Raw genomic sequence first — 13,573 nt, 5'->3', positions numbered from 1 at the left:
ATTATTCTCTTCTTGTGGCAGCAGTTCAAGCAAGTCATTCAGTTTTAATGGTGTTCTGCACATGTACTCGTGTTCAGTTTCTGTTCACGATAATGGCGGACAATTATCCACTTTCTTTTGCTTGCTTTGCAAACAAGAAAAAAGAAATTATCCTCTTCGCGTCGAAACTGCGCCTCCTCAACTGCATCTCGTGTTTCGGATCCCCACCCAGTTTCTGTCATCCAGAGCGAAGGAACAACACACAGCCTGGCATTAGGATGACCAGACAACAGAGGCGTTGATGCCCCGTGGCATCAGCCTCTGTTTCAGATTGAATAAGAGGCAATTCGACTTTCGCATTTCGTCCAAAAGGTCATTCACCTCTCTGAATGAATGTTGGTGTAATCGGTGGACGACAAAGAATAACTAGGCTTGCTTTTTAAAAGGAATACTTTTACGAGAATTAAAAGAAAATTTCACTCACAAATAAAGATGAGAAATGAGAAATTTTACAGAACATCATCAAAGTCCATTTTAGAGCTCAAAACCAGTCAAGTCTGTTTAAAATAAAAGATAAATTCAACACCATTCAGGGTGCTATTTTTATCAACATGATAACGAACAGATACATACCATTAACAATGACGGTAATATAAGGAGGACGTCGAATTTCAACCCTATCGAGACGTTACAGACCGTCCTAAAGCTCTGACTAAGTGGCCAATGGAAAAAAGCGGTGGTTTTGCTCAGAAATAAATGAACGAAAGCACATTGCTTCTGATTTTCTACGTACTAATGACTCAAGTCGTTAATGTTATCATTACGCGCCCTTTGATCCACACTTTCAAAGGAATAACTCGCATACCTGATGTAGATATGGTCACAAGTATTTTTTTTTTTTTTTTTTTTTTTGCTATCAAGATGAAGATGCTAGGACGGCTGAACAGCATCTCTCCAGTGAAGCCGTATATGGGCTATAATTGTACCAATGAAATGAGATCAACCTAATAAAGATGTCGAGAACACGTACTATATATCATAAGCACAAATGCCGAGATCATCAGCTGATATCCTTTCGGTGCAGATGGTAAGACTCCTCTCCTAGCATGTTCCCAAAGCATCTGCTAAAATGAATAACCGACATACTTTTGATATGGGTCTAGAGACACGTAAACATCAGACAAATACAGGTGCTGAGGTATCTTAAGAGCCAATGCACAGCTGTTCCGATAAATAGCAGCCGTAACCAAGGCACAGATGTGGAGACAGGTAGTTAAGCCTATACTATAGTATAAATATCGAAACCGGTAAATACCATAATCCTACACAGATGTTGGAAGGATGGCATACCTATAAGGGCTTACTAAATAACACGAAACTGGTTGAGACGTCACAGCAAATAGTTTGGTATCTCTGATACAAAGATCGTCGATACTGATGGCCAGCGTCAGACAAACAAATAAACAATGTGCTTCGATTACAAGAGTAGAAACTGACGCATTGCTGGTACTCATTTCGAATGGAATAGACACAACTGTAGAGCACAGAACAAAAGGAACTAAATTATTATATACGTAAAAAGGACGTGTCTCAAAAATGTCAATGTCAAGATGATAATGACGATGATTCTTACTATTGTTTAAGTAGTGTATCCATAGGGGGACATAACGAAATACAAATAGGCAGCCCACCAAAATTAAGGTTTGTTTTCTGGAAATAAGAAATATAGGTATGTTAAGCAATCTTATAATCATGAGAAGAATGCTCTCTTGTCTAGGAAATTCTTGTACACGTAGTTCTTCCATTTTTTTTTTTTTTTTTTTTTTGAGGTCTTGGGCTTCCGTTGCTTCAGTCACTGCACATTTGTGTCTTTTATCATTTAGACTTCACTGTCAAGGACTAAGTCGGTTGAAATGTAATGTGTCATTTGGTCAGATACAAGCACACACACACAAATGACCCATACATAAATCACGGAAGCTCAATTCTTTGAAAAAAAAAAAAAAAATCCGCAATTATAGTTTGAATTCATATCAACTGAAAAAATATATCAGTAATGATAATTAAAAACGGGTCACTTACTTAGTCAGGTCTGACTTTCAATATACATTTTGCCTAGGTATTTTTTCCTTTTATATAAAATTATCGGTTTTTACACCGTTCCTCAATAGGTGCAAAAAAAACTTTCATAAGGCTAATGAGGGAAAAAAATACATTACGCATGTCCTATTCAAAGTACAGGATGCTACATCTACATTTCCCACTCGTACTGACATGAATTAATAGTGCATTTCCGAAGCGTATATGGGCATTATTAAATTTAGTATATGAATATATATATATATATATATATATATATATATATATATATATGTGTGTGTGTGTGTGTGTATGTGTGTGTGTGTGTGTGTGTGTGTGTGTACGTGTGTAAGGCAAACATCCTGTTGCAAAGGACATCTCATCTGGGGTATAACTTCTTGTATGGAAGGAAACTCCACTAAAAACAGCAATAATTTTGTATGCATACATATGCATATTAGTTTTATGCTTCCATATACGGATGTTTCCATATGCAGCATACACAAACACGTGAGCTTGAGCTACACGTCAAAGTCATCAAACCACCGGTACATTTCTCCAACCAATCAATCATTCATTCCAAAGCAGTGGAATGCCGCGAGGGAGAAACTTCATGTATAAATACATTAGCTAAAGCAGGAACCAATCACAAACGTATGAATACATGAATAAACAATCAGTTTGATGAAGCAGGTTTAAATCTCTCTTTAAAATTCAAATATGTAACGAAAAAAAAAATACAAGGCGCAAGTGGTACTTGATGTAGAGGAGTTTTATTTGTTTGAAATTGAAGAGACTACGATAATCCACGGATGATTATGAATCAAGAAAAAGTCTCTACTTCATCATTAAAGAATAAAGTTCCCAGTGTGGTCACCGAGACATTTTGAGATTCTCAATACAGTCCAAATTAGGATAATAAAAATACCTTAAAACTTAGTTTAAAGAAATTAAATGCTACTAATGAACCCGTCCTTTTGGGAGATAAATCTGTTCGTGAGTGTGATTTAAGCCTATTCCTCTTATTAAAACGGGTAGAATAGACGAGAGAGAGAGAGAGAGAGAGAGAGAGAGAGAGAGAGAGAGAGAGAAGAGAGCCTTTCTTCCTCCAGCATCTTAAAAAGTCTATCACAGTGTTTGGTTGTTTGGTGCCAAGAGTTACTAGAATCTCGGGGGTGAAGGTGATTGGGGGGTGGTGGAGGGAGGGAGGGAGGGAGGGGTGGGTTCGAGCTTGTTTACGTTTTAGGACTATTGTTCTTGTGAATATATTTGCCGGCGAGATAACCGTACAAACAATGAAAGGTAATTTCTTAAAATGACACAGACACGTGACTGTTAAGATTCATTGCAGAATATATTAGCTTCCGATCAGAACATGAAATATAACTTGAAGTAAAAGCATCGTAAGAACCTACAGAAAAATTCACAAAACGAACAACGTTTTTTCACGTACCTTCTAGCTCCTCGTAAACATTTTCTTGGGAAAAAAAAAAATTGAAATTCCTTTTTTGAATCACTATAATATAGCACCAAACACTGAGCAATTATATAATTTAGTAAAGTCCACTCAAGTCATGAAAGTTTTCAAATGACAGAAACAAGTGTTGAGGCACCTAGCTACGAAATTAACAGTTATTAGAATATTCGTCAGTTAATCCATGACGCACCGATCTCAAGAAACGTTTCTCCTTTTCAGAATCGTCCCACCAACAACCCCCTCGCCATCGATGCTAAACGTCCGCGCATCTCACTAGATGGTCTAGGCTCGACTGAGCTCTCTCTCTCTCTCTCAGGCTCAGCGTTTCGGTCTCCTCTCCGTTTGGGAAATGGATGGATGGGGAGTCTGTGGGCTCTGCTTTGCACTAAGTTGTAAGTAGAGGTGGAGAACGGGGGAGGTGGATGGGAGGCCCCCAGGAATTAAAAGGGTGAGGGGTGAGGGAGGGGCAGTCGTCAGGTGGGGGAGCTGTTGATGTTGTTGCATCTTCTCCGATGGGGACTTGGCATCCTACCCCTTCGCCCTTAACCCCCCCTACCAACCTCACCTACCATACAGGTCCAAAACATCCCTCCTCCCTCTTCGTATTGTACCTCCACCCTACTGCCTATTCCCAGCTGGATGAGCGCCATCGAACGTTATCGTACACTCACACCCACCCTGCCGAGACCCTCAGGCGTACGATAATTTGCCCAAGAACTAGCCATGCCTGCCATGCACTCAGAATCCTCCAGACGGTCCAACCACGAAATACCCGTAAGAAGCGATTTCAAACATAACTAAAAAGGAGAAATTCGTGCCATAGCTGAAATAACTTTGCCAAACGCACGGAGGGTGTTACCTGAGAACTCCCGGAAATGTAAAAAAAACATCGCCGTGTGAACTCAAGGGTTAGAGAAATGAAGGGAAGTGCGATCGAAAATAGCAGCTAAACCTGGCCACTTATAGGGGAGCGGGATGCTTCACAGACCGATAACCTCAGGTGCGTAGTACAGGGGGTTTTAAAATCCCATTTCGTCTCCTGGTTGCCTAGCGCTAGGTTATGTTATTATCGTGGGGTGCAAAACACGATTGCAGAGATGCGAGATTATTACCCTAGGCTAGTAGCCTCCTCATCACTAAGCAAATGAACTACATACACACACACACACACACACACACGACACACACACACACACACACATATATATATATATAATTATATATATATATCAGTCGATACAAGGTGAAGGACAATCCTTTATTCCCATTATATGTACTTTTATTGTCGCGACGTTTCAAGACATAAAAGTCCCATTATCAAGCTAAAAGAGAGATAAAACAAAAGTTAAAATCACAAACTCGGCATACATATTAAAAAGTTATTAAAAAAGTTAACAAATATAAAAAGCAAGTACAAGAGTAGGGAGGAGTCAATACCATCAGGTGCTGAAAGCACAGACCGAGTGACAATTCACGGCCGGGTCAGCTTCGACTATATATATATATATATATATATATATATATATATAATGTATATATATATATATATGTGTGTGTGTGTGTGTGTGTGTGTGTGTGTGTGTGTGTGTGCTTAAAAATTCACAGAAAATGCACGTGACTTCATTAAATAAGCGAATACCACAGGAAAATGATAAGTCAGAAATCCAAGCGCTTTCGTCTTTACTAGACATTGTCAAGGAACGAATGAAATACAATGATAGAAATTTCACCTTTTCAGTCTTTCGGAAATCAACTAATATTGCCTCTTTTGTTCATTACTACTCCAATCACCATCAAAATGTTAAATTCTCTGTTTTTTCTGGGATGTTCCTAAGGGCTTTACGTGCCTGTAGCCCGCAGTTTATTGACGCTGAGATTACAACTATTTATGATATTGCATTGAAACTTAAATACCCAAGGATTTTTGTAGATGTGGCATGGAAAAGAGCTAGAAAAACATTTTATTTAACTAATGACAAACTTGAATTTAGTAAGCATAACATTCTAAAATTACCCTATGATGAAAGATTTTAGATATTCCTAGAATTTTAAAGCTTTTTAACATAAATGTTGTTTTCAGTAATATTACTGTCAAGAATTTAGTAATATAACAATCTCCTTAAGATCTTCCAGGCTGCATATATGAAATTCCTTGCAAAAAGTGTGATAAAGTCTATTACGGACAAACCGGTAAATCTCTTTCACAACGTCTCAAACAGCACCAATATTCGGTGAGAAGTGGTAATATATTGAATGCATTATTCGTACATATGAGAGATTTAGATCATCCTATTAACTGGAGTCAAGCAAGAGCCCTAATCCCATGTAATGACACAGTTAAAAGGAATACCGTTGAATCTTGTTTCATCAAGTCAAATAATGGAAATGTTCTAAATTTAAGTCTTGGCTTATTTAAAACTTGATGCCTTCATAATGAAAAACGTTGTAGAAATATAAGCAACAAAATTAATATATTCACTTTTTACATGTTTTGGACTGTAGAGATACGTTGTAGTTTCTGTTAGAGTTAAATCTATGTTATTGTTTGTGACCGTGTGATTTCCGATAATCCTGGATTATCTCTTTAATTTTTACCCTTTTGACAATTACCCGTCTGGTATTCTCGATCTTGTTGTTTACCTGATAACTTTCTCTCCAACTGTATTTCATTCGTTTCTTGACAATGTCTTACTAAAGACGAAAGCGCTTGGATTTCTGACTATCATTTTCCTGTGGTATTCGCTATTTATATATATATATATATATATATATATATATATATAATATATTATATATATGTATATATAATATATATATATATATAATTGTGTGTGCGTGTATAACTGAATCACGAAATTATGGAATGTGATGTATATATAAATAAAAGGCAAAATCCACGAAGGAAAGTGAAACATTTGAGTGGTGCTAGACCTTTGACTGTCCTTTACTTAGTAAAGGACAGTAAGTCGAAAGGCCTAGCATCACTCCATTATTTCACTTTCCTTCGTAAATTTTGCCTACATATATATATGTGTGTGTGTGTGTGTATGTATATATATATATATATATATATATATATATATATATATATATATATACATAGCAATACATGATGAACTAGACTTTTTGATTCCCTAATTGCTTTGGAGGCGTTTCTGAATTTAGTGGGGATATATATAAAGGGCATTGGGAAGAAGGCGAATAACAGCTTCAATGGAAATGAGTTGTTTCACAAAGGAGTAAAGGCAGAGTTGAGGATCAATGAACTAACGGCTATCTGAATAAAAGTTGCAAATGGAGAGATACTGTCTCAGTAGAATCCAGTTCCGAGTCAATGAGTTTTTGAAGATTTGTTAGATATAGATCATAGAAGAGAGACAGAACCGAATGAGGCAAGAGCAGAAGGGTCTATGCTTAGGGAATGTGTGAGAATACTTGTGAAAGTTATGATTGAGGATGTGAGGAGAGCAATTAAATAGGATAAAGGTGGAAAGACACCGAGGGTTGATGTGATTATGAGTGAGACACTGACTAATGGTGAAAGTGTGACTGGAAAACTGGCCAGGGTGTGCGAAGTATGTTTTGAAGATGGAAAGTTCCCAAAGGAATATGAGACAGGAGTCATGGTTCCTCTCAGGAGTCATGGTTCTTTTGTATAAGTAAAGATGATGACGGAAGCTGTAAGATTTATAAAAGAATAACTTTGTTTAGTATACAAGGGAAGATTTTTCGTAGGATAAAAGGGACAGTCATCACAGTTATATCAGTAATATCAGGATAAAAGAGACAGTCACACAGTAATACCTAGATAAAAGGGACAGTCATCACAGCAATATCAGGATAAAAGGGACAATCACCACAGTAATACCTGGATGAAAGGGACAGTCATAACAGAAATATCTGGATAAAAGGGACAGTTACCACAGTAATATCTGAATAAAAGGGTCAAGCAGTACAGTAATACCTGGTTAAAGGTGTCAGACAGCATAGTAAAACCTGGATAAAAGGAACGGACACCACAGTAATAACTGATATATATATATATATATATAATATTATATATATATATATATATATATGTACTTTATATATATATACAATATATATATATATATATATCTATATATATATATATATATATATATATATATATATATATATATACATAGCTCTCTCTGACCCGTGCATATTTAAAACGTTTCATTTAAACTTCACATCGGCCGAAATTTTATTGCTTTCGAAATGAGCCAGCGAAGAGAGACGTTTTATTTTTACACAAGAAAATGAAGAATGTTTTCGTAATAAACAGAATCTATAATGTTTTCAGACATCCTAGAGGTTATTATTATCATTATTACTTGCCCAGAGCCAGAAAGAAGGGAGAAAAAAAAAAAAGAGGAGAAAATAAGAGAAATATAAGGAAATACAGTATAAATGAAAATAGAAAGCGACTGGATGCAGTTGTAAATGCAACTGTTGACAGAATTCATATTAAAAATCAATGAGATGACTAATTCAAATATTATATCCTCTCTTAAACTACCTAAATATTGTGCGTGACTATCGGTTAAATATTTTTATTTGCTAGCATTGCAGGCTGAAAAGATCCTATGTATTCTTTTATTTATTTTATATAGTTATATAACCATTTTCTGAAAGGAGCCAAATCATTCGTTGTATCATTCTTTTATCAGATATATAAAAGGCGAATTTGTAGAACACACCGCCTTCCCCGAAGAATTTTGAAATGGATCCGTTAGCTAAGCAAGCAGTCAGGGAAATTAGTCAAGTGGCGTCGAGTGCACTACACGAGGGGCTAAATTCTTAAATAAGATAACTGAGCAACGCTGTATATGAAAACCTTGGACCAACATAGTTGAAGGGCTCCCTCTCGACTACGAATGAAATGAAGCAGAAGAGAGTAACAGAGATGAAGATATGCGAGCTGGGAAGGGGAAGGGAAGATGGTAGGGGAGCAGAAGTAAATAAACGACCTCGATGAAGATGTCAAGATATAACCTCTTTTCGTTCCCTCGACAACTTTAGGATGAAAACGACACGCAAAAATAGTATAAGACGCATCTCGCAAGACTTGTAAGTCGTTGGTTTTTATCCTGCTAATTTGACTAAAATGAGCGTTAAAAGCAATGATGATCAAGTGTAAAGTACTTTCTTCGAAATATTCTAAAAACGAATTGAACCGCAGACTGAGATCTGGATGAATGCTTGGTTGATTACTATCACTAAACAGAAATTATTAGAAAATAAGGAAAGGGAAACGAGAATAATCAAAGCACGCAGGCACTTTCGTAAGTGGACCCGAATGAGGCAACATCTTCCAATGATATCCAAAATCACTTCAAACTATAAGAAAGTAAAACACGCCTGAAAGCAGGCCTATAATGGCTGCTGGCGCAGGTAATTCTAGGGCTTCATCATATTTTCGGTTCTCATGATAAGGTCATGGACAACGGAATACGCATGGCGCGAGCAGTACCAGAGTTCAGCATAAGCAATATTGAATAGTTCAGTGCTCCTAAAATAAAATAAGAGTAGGTTGTACTCTAATTCCAGACGAGGAAAGTTTTGCTTCTCATCTTAAGAATTGGCCCTCTGCAAAAAAATGCTTGTTAACTATCTAAACGATCCAGAATGAGTAATACAAAGTCCATACTTTTTGCAGCGCCAGAACTCCGCTTCACTGATACGGAGAATCGCATAGCTCAAATCTGTCGAATCACTACTGAAGAGAAAAGACAAAAATAAAAATTTGTAGTCCACTGGCTCTAGTCAACTTTCATTAGCGACTAGAAGAGTAAGATAGTGTAGTGAAGCACGAACATCAAGAAACTGAGACAATGTATTAGTGCATGAAGTTACCATAGGAAGAGTGCATCATCACCTCTTCAGACAACGACGCTGGAGCGAAACTACAATACAAATGGAAATATAGAACAAGATGCTTTTGCGAAGTGGAGTGGATTGCAGATTTAACAATCGTAAATTATTTACAGCTATTAATAGTTGCTATCAATATGGCGCCATATTGAGATTTTACAAAGAGAGAATTGAAGGTCAGGTTACACTTATCATGCTTTAGCAAGTGGTTCTGTGAAAAGAATTTTTGAAAAGTAGATTAAATTATGCGTGACTTTAGGAAAGGGTTCACACAGAACACAACAAAAATTATTATTATTTCTTTTTTTCGTGGGGCAGGGCGGGGGTGGGCGTTAAAGGCAGGGAATTCTATACACTTTCATTACATATTTATTTCCAAGGACCCTGTTTAAAAAAGCTTCGTTTTATTCCTTTTATGTCTACGATTCGTAACACATGGGTATCACTATCAGTAATGCGTATTCATGAGAAATCATGGTACAGTATTTGTGTAATTTCCAGTGCTATTGAACATATCAAAATGCTCATACATCAATAGGCCTACAGGAAAAAAATTAAAGTATCTGGTAGCGTATTTGAATCTCCATTGGGTATCAGATATCAGTCATCAGAAGACAGCCCAACCCAGTGCCGGTCCAAAGCCCGGATATATAAGGAGGGTTGGAGTCAATAAGGGCATCCACCGATAAAACATCTGCCAAAACCATTCAAGATAGAAACAACTGGAGGAGACTCGTTCAAAGCAACGGGTCCGACTTGTGATTAAGCTGAGAGTACGTAGCTTCTGAGTTACTCTTACGGCACGATCAACTTTCCATTTGAGATGGCCACTCGCCCTGCGGCATTTCTGCTTTAAAAACTAAATATGACTCCCTTTCTATTTTAAGTCCTACTTACAAACAACAAACATTGATTTTCCCTTATTGACAACTTGGGCAGCATGTGCGGTAAAATTTTCCACCTCGCAGATGGTTTCTTATCAAACGCAATTCCGTCGTCAACAGGCGTTACAAGACAGAGATTAAAGACGAACCGCCAGAGTAGCAAGAACTCTATGAGACCGGGCCTGATTTTTTATTAAATTCTTTATTTATTTTTTTAAGAAAGATTTTTGGTCTCACACTCAATTTATTGAAAGGTGAAGAGTTCAGGTTTATTCTGAAAGCAAGTCAAAGATGGATAACCTTCAATAAATAGAACACTTTCTATGGTGTGGATTGTTCATCGCCCACTAAAGGATTCCCTGCTGGACTTTACTTAGTGACGAATGCTTTTTCATACTTTTTCCGGGAAGATAATGTAATTGTTTAGAAAATGATAAAAAGCAATGAAGATTCAAGTAGTAAAGGAAATTAAAACCATGTCATTGTATTATCTGCTTGTTTTTAGCTTTTATAGCCTATGAACAAAATATAAAAAGTATGTTTAGGGAATAACTGCTATGGTTAAAACTTATGATGACGCATCTAATGCGCAGCTGGTTACAGCATTAAAATCTAACTCTCGTTTACCTCTGAAAGAACGGAATTCATCACATACAAAAATTGTACTTCCTATCTTTAAACCAGTGAAGTAAATGAAACGCAGTTTCAATAGTTGACTAGCCGGTAAGTTCCCCTTCTATAGCTAAGATGATTAACTTTTGAGGCGAACGACATCCAAAATAATTGGTATTAAACACAAAAACTTTCAAAATAGCCTTGCGTTCCTACCTTACATCTTGATATCCTTCGACGAAGTCTAAGAAGCGATGTTAAAGGACACACGGCCAACCAGAAAAGTAACTACTTCGCAGTCTTCAAAGTTGAGAATGAAACCCCACATATCTTGACGTACTGGCAGTTCAAAGGGAGTGGCCTACGTGGAAAATCAATGGAGAATATTAGTGCTAATTAGTTGACTGAGCCTGTCTTGACATTAAATTTTTATTTATTAAGTATTTTTAAAACAAATCAATGAGACATAATGGCTTTTACTATTCCAGTTAATCTGAAATCCACACTATGATTACTCATGTAATGGCAGACAAACACGCGTTCGACACTTGCTAAAAGGTTGTTCGACGCTGTCTGAGCTTTGAAAGCGGAAGCCGGAATTAAATTGGGGAATATCCTCGTGGTCTTCCAGCGCTGCAGCCGTCTGGCCTGGATTGTGTTCACCTTTAAGGGCTCCTTGTGCAGCATCAGCTTCTTCATTTTCTTCTTCATCTCCGTCGTCTGAGGCATCAAGACACACAAGACCGGGAGGTGAGCAGAGAGAGAGAGAGAGAGAGAGAAAGGTGAGCAGAAAGGCTGTAGACGTTAAAGATGCATTGCAACGTATATTCCAAATAATCTAAATTCGTGTGCTACTTATTCATTCAACTGAAATGTTGGCTAAGCATTCATTTCCAATGTTAGATGAATATGACTGGCACCTATTTTGCTTCTCTGCACTTGGGATTTCTTTAAGAAAGGCTTTTATGAATAAGTACATTCATCATTATGTGTAATAATCACATGCGAATATGTTTATGTGGTCATCCATATAAATATATATATATATATATATATATATATATATATATATATATATATATATATAGTCCCAAATACCAGTAAAAAATATGTTTTCTTTTTTTATTAATATTTTCTTATGGCAGCCATCATTACACGCTCGTCCTATCTTTTTACTGGTATTGTTTACCTTAAGTCCACATTTTCCAGGCCTATATCGTATTTTTTCTGCTTTTTCTTAATAACAGGTGATGATGCCGTTTCTTAAAAATAAATAAATAAAAAGTTATGTCCAGCATGCTTTAAATCCCATTAGCCTTTCTAGCGTGTCCTTGAGCTGTACATGGGCGCCCACAAATGAGAGCTACTGTAACACAGGGGAGCATGGTTGCTTGAATGTCCGAAACTCCAGGAATAGCAGTTTCTTGTGAAATTCCTTGCGTGTAGTTGTCCCCCGATTATTCCGCTGACAAAACGTTGTCATTGATAGTATATATAGAAGCTTGTACTTTTTGTGTTCATGACTTTACACAGACCAAGTGTTATAGAAACATTTCTGAACGATCTGTACGAGTATCTGGGTGCAATATTTGCTGAAGCTACCTTTCACCGGATGTCGACTGGGTATGTATTGTTTGCTTTAAGAATGTATGTGGATTCTGTTACGATTGTTCATTATACCCTTTTCAGTGTCTGGCATTGTTATATGAGGGATCTTGCAGTCTTGCCGCTTACGATTCTCTCACAATTTCATTTTTCAACAAGACCCTTTGAGGATGATAGCAGTTTAACCATATAACTAGAATGTTGAGGGATTCACCCATGCCTTCTAATATAATCGGTTTTGAAACACCGCTGGCCATTTGTTCTATTATTTGCAAAGGTGGTCTATCCTTCTTCGCCAGATAACATCTATAAGACCAAAAGTTTTTCAACAGATACTCTACGCTTAGTAGATGTCCATTTACTTGCTCTCTTAATCGACTTCTCAGGCTACATTGTGGCTGAGGTCCATTCCCGCTTGTACCAGATTCACTTTTTACCTTCATAAATAGTTCAAACTGCACACAACATAAATAACATTCTTTCTAGGATGCAGAATGATTGAATAAGGTCAGTTAACCAACCACAGGATGGACTCCTAATGTTGAGTAATTGACTCTGCTCTATCCTTCAGTCTAATAGAAAATTTAGGTGAACCTAGGCACTTTTCATCGAATATTTCATGTCGCTCACCCATCTTTTGTCAGCATCTTTGAAAAAAAGGAATCACTTGATATATCTACATAGTAATATTATTTTTGTGCAATACTCACGATCCTGACAAGATTTTGAGACCTTGCTCTCTCTGACTCATAGTAAAAGCAAAACATACCACCAGGGAAATTAATTTTAGATGTTGCATTTTCAAGAAAGATTATTTAACAAGGATTCTACGATAAATAATATTCAGACGAAAATGGCAACTCATACTAAGGTATACGTACTAGTTTACTTCGCGTAGATAAATCTTTGTATTCTCCCGCTGTTGATATGAATTGTCTAAACTGAGTAGTTTTGTTATTGGTAGATGCTTCCCGCTACTAACATGCACAGTATTGTTGTTGCTAAACTTCTACAATAACTGGCAATTTGAAAAACATCA

General features: G+C 36.8%; 1 protein-coding gene across 5 annotated transcripts in view; it reads right to left on the bottom strand.

Moving 5' to 3' along the window:
• The window catches only part of LOC135223334 (uncharacterized), a 107,881-nt gene extending 103,992 nt beyond the window's left edge, over window positions 1–3,889 (bottom strand). For 3 of the 5 annotated variants that reach the window (XM_064261798.1, XM_064261805.1, XM_064261817.1), the window contains exon 1: window positions 3,512–3,888. The gene's annotated coding sequence lies outside the window, so the exon portion shown is untranslated. Of the gene's footprint in view, window positions 1–3,511 lie in introns of all 5 variants that reach the window. The other 2 variants (XM_064261825.1, XM_064261810.1) reach the window with 2 other exon arrangements.
• Between the last annotated feature and the right edge of the window lie 9,684 nt (window positions 3,890–13,573).

This window comes from Macrobrachium nipponense, chromosome 20 (genome assembly GCF_015104395.2).
Source record: "Macrobrachium nipponense isolate FS-2020 chromosome 20, ASM1510439v2, whole genome shotgun sequence".
Classification (NCBI taxonomy): Eukaryota; Metazoa; Arthropoda; class Malacostraca; order Decapoda; family Palaemonidae; genus Macrobrachium; species Macrobrachium nipponense.
The sequence above is the reverse complement of the archived record's forward strand: the minus strand, read 5'-3'. Positions and strand labels throughout refer to the sequence as shown.